General features: G+C 28.1%; 1 protein-coding gene across 1 annotated transcript in view; it reads left to right on the top strand.

Annotated features, from left to right (window-relative positions):
* The window catches only part of LOC117171222 (cilia- and flagella-associated protein 45-like), a 90,317-nt gene that overhangs the window by 81,424 nt on the left and 4,964 nt on the right, over positions 1-3,929 (top strand). The window lies entirely within an intron of this gene.

Here is a 3,929-nt window from a genome sequence, read left to right as displayed (position 1 = left end):
CGACGATATGTTAAGGTGCAAATGACACCGTCTTGGCATGCAAAAATGAAACCCACCGTACCAGACTTCAATCCGGGCGATTCAAGGAAAGCAAACGTTAGCTCACAAGACAGTGACTGATCCTTCTCATTTCTGTGGAAGATACCGTGCATCCTCTTATCGAGGAGCTGTTCACGAAAGTTTTTCTCTTGTGCTTTGTTAATCTGGGCTTCCAGGAGTGAGTACTCAAGATAGATAAGATTTGATGCATTTTGCTCACCCCTAATATTGAAGTCAAGTCCGAGTGCTTCAGCAGCCTCCTCCGCTGCTTTGTACAGAAACGCTCCATGGAAACTACTACCAAATGAATAGAGTAGTACCGGGACGGCAAGCATGTTCGTTGCAGATACTTTGTTCCTCGCCGACAGTTCGGAAAACCAAATCTGTCGGATGCGCCGTTTGTATCTGCTTCGGAGAGTATCCTTTACAGATGTCACATCCTGAATGCGGCTCTGGGCCACGCCCAGGTATGTATCAGTCTCTCCAGCGCAAAGGTGTCGTATGGCGCTTCTATCAACGAGCTCAGGATCTTCAGGGAGGCCATTAAGTTTTCCTCGCTTCAAATAAACCTTGGCGCATTTGTCTAACCCAAATTATATTCAAATTTCCTTAGTATCTGCAGGTTTGCCGCACAAGTACCCGTCGTAATGGCGAAGTGCTAGAGATAGTGGCAATAATGTAAAGCAAAGGAGGAGTGGGCTCATGGTGTCGCCCTGAAATACACCTCTCTGAAAGGTGACCTTGTTAGTTGTCACACGATTTTTTCCAGATGAGATAGTAAATCTGGTTTTCCAAAGCGGCATCAATCTCTCTATGCACCCAATTATTTGCGGATGAACCTTTAAGATTCTTAAAAGACAGATGATAAGTCTATGGGAGGTCGAATCGAAAGCTTTCCGATAATCAATCCAGGCCATCGATAGATCACGCTGGTAGAATGCTGCATCTGATTGTTCATACATTTCTTGCCACACAGGTTCAATTGCTCGAACAATCATATCATTTAGGATAGCTGTGAATATCTTATAAAGTGTGTTCAGACAAGTTATTGGCCTGTAATTCTTCGGGTCAGCTAAGTTGCCTATTTTTGGCAGGAGTATTGTGCGCCCTTCCACCAACCACTCTGGAATCGGCTCTTCCGACTTCAAATAAGAGGTGAACATACGGGCCAAATGCTGATGGGTTGAAGAAAACTTCTTCCACCAGAAGGTTTTGAAAATTCTTTGAAATTCCTTTAAATTATAAAAATAAGTTGAAAATTTCTTGAGATCTTTCAAAACATCCTCAAATATTTAAAATCCTTAAAAACCTTTTAAAATCTTTAAAAATGTTTAAAGCTCTTGAAAATATCTCAAAATTCAATAAATACCCTAAAATATTTCAAATCCTTAAAAATTTCATACTAATTTATTAAAATAATTTGAAAATTACTTCAAATCTATTAAAATATCCTAAAATATACATCAAATCCTTTAAAATATCATTCTCAATTGCTGTGATCAATTGGAAATTCCTCGGAATCTTTTAAAATTCTCTCAAATATTTCAAATCCTTTAAAATATTTTCAAATACCTAGAACTTTTTATAAAGATTTCTAAAGTATTAAAAATTTGTTTATATCACCCTTTTAAAATTGGTTTAATTCTTTGAAATTCCCTTAAATTATGAAAATCAGTTGAAAATTCATTGACATTTTTAAAAATATGCTCAAATATTTAAAATACTTAGAAATCTTTTGAAATCTTTTAAATTTATTAAAGCTCTTGAAAATATCTTAAAATTCCAAGCATATCCTGAAATATTTCAAATCCTTAAAAAGCTCACACTAAATTATTAAAATAATTAGAAAATTACTTGAAATCTATTAAAATATCCTAAAATATATAAAATCCCTTAAAATGTGTAATTAAATTACTGTAATCAATTGAAAATTCCTTGCAATCTTTTAAAATTCTCTAAAATTTGTGAAATCCTTTAAAATCTTTTGAAACACCTACAACTTATTTTTTCAAAGATTTCTAAAGTATTAAATTTTTTTTAAATAACCCTTTTAAAATTGGGTTAATTCTTTGAAATTCCCATAAATTATGGAAATCAGTTGAAAATTCCTTGACATTTGAAAAAATATCCTCAAATATTTAAAATCCATAAAAATCTTTTTAAATCTTTTAAATTTGTTAAAGCGCTTGAAAATATCTTGAAATTTGAAACATACCCTGAAATATTTTTTGAAATGTTAAGGAATTTTCAACTGATTTCCATAATTTATGGGAATTTCAAAGAATTAATCCAATTTTAAAAGGGTTATTTAAAAAAATGTAAATACTTTAGAAATCTTAAAAAAAATAAGTTGTAGGTGTTTCAAAAGATTTTAAAGGATTTGAAAAATTTTAGAGAATTTTAAAAGATTGCAAGGAATTTTGAATTGATTACAGTAGTTTAGAATGATATTTTAAAGGATTTGATGTATATTTTAGGATATTTTAATAGATTTCAAGTAATTTTCTAATTATTTTAATAATTTAGTGTGAGCTTTTTAAGGATTTGAAATATTTCAGGATATGCTTTGAATTTTAAGATATTTTCAAGAGCTTTAATAAATTTAAAAGATTTCAAAAGATTTCTAAGTATTTTAAATATTTGAGCATATTTTTAAAAATGTCAATGAATTTTCAACTGATTTTCATAATTTAAGGGAATTTCAAAGAATTAAACCAATTTTAAAAGGGTGATTTAAACAAATTTTTAATACTTTAGAAATCTTTATAAAAAGTTCTAGGTAGTTGAAAAGATTTTTAAGGATTTGAAATATTTGAGAGAATTTTAAAAGATTCCAAGGAATTTTCAATTGATCACAGTAATTTAGAATGGTATTTTAAAGGATTTGATGTATATTTTAGGATATTTTAATAGATTTGAAGTAATTTTCAAACTATTTTAATAATTTAGTATGAAATTTTTAAGGATTTGAAATATTTTAGGGCATTTATTGAATTTTGAGATATTTTCAAGAGCTTTAAAAAATTTTAAAGATTTTAAAAGGTTTTTAAGGATTTTAAATATTTGAGGATGTTTTGAAAGATCTCAAGGAATTTTCAACTTATTTTTATAATTTAAAGGAATTTCAAAGAATTTTCAACTTATTTTTATAATTTAAAGGAATTTCAAAGAATTTTAACAACTGTAGCAGGGTTATTTAAAAAAATTCCAAAGTGCTTTAGAAATCTTTAAAAGATGCCAAGGTCTTCCAAAATATTTTGAAGGTTTCGAAATATTTCAGAGTATTTTAAAACGTTCCAAGGAATTTTCAGTTTTTGACAGTAATTTAATATGAGATTTTAAAGGATTTGATATATATTAGGATATTTTAATAGATTTCAAGGCATTTTCAATTGATTTCATTAATTCAGTATGATATTTTAAAGGATTTGAAAGCTTTTAAGGTATTTTTAAACTTGTAAGGAATTTTCAAGAGCATTCAAAAATTTTAAGCGGTTTTAAAGGATTCAAAAATTTTCGGGATATTTTAAAACAGTCCAACGAATTTCCAATTAATTTCAATAATTACGAGCGATTTCAAAGAATTTTAACTTTTAAAAAAAAATTTTTTTTGGTTAATGATTCATCAATTAGTTGGATAAATCTGTTTTCTGAAAATGTAACTATTTTGTAGAAAATTTATTTTCTTTTTGGATGAAAATTAATTTTTTGTATAAAATGTTACTATTATGTTGAAAACAATTAAAAAAATTTTGTTGTTCAGTTATGTATTTGATTCAAAATTTTTTTCTTGCAGAAAACTAATGGTTTTACTTGAAAGTTTAACTATTTCTATTAAAAGTTAGTGAACTATTCATTTATATTAATATAATATTTTATAATTACAATAT

This window comes from Belonocnema kinseyi, chromosome 1, assembly GCF_010883055.1.
Source record: "Belonocnema kinseyi isolate 2016_QV_RU_SX_M_011 chromosome 1, B_treatae_v1, whole genome shotgun sequence".
NCBI lineage: Eukaryota > Metazoa > Arthropoda > Insecta > Hymenoptera > Cynipidae > Belonocnema > Belonocnema kinseyi.
The sequence above is the reverse complement of the archived record's forward strand: the minus strand, read 5'-3'. Positions and strand labels throughout refer to the sequence as shown.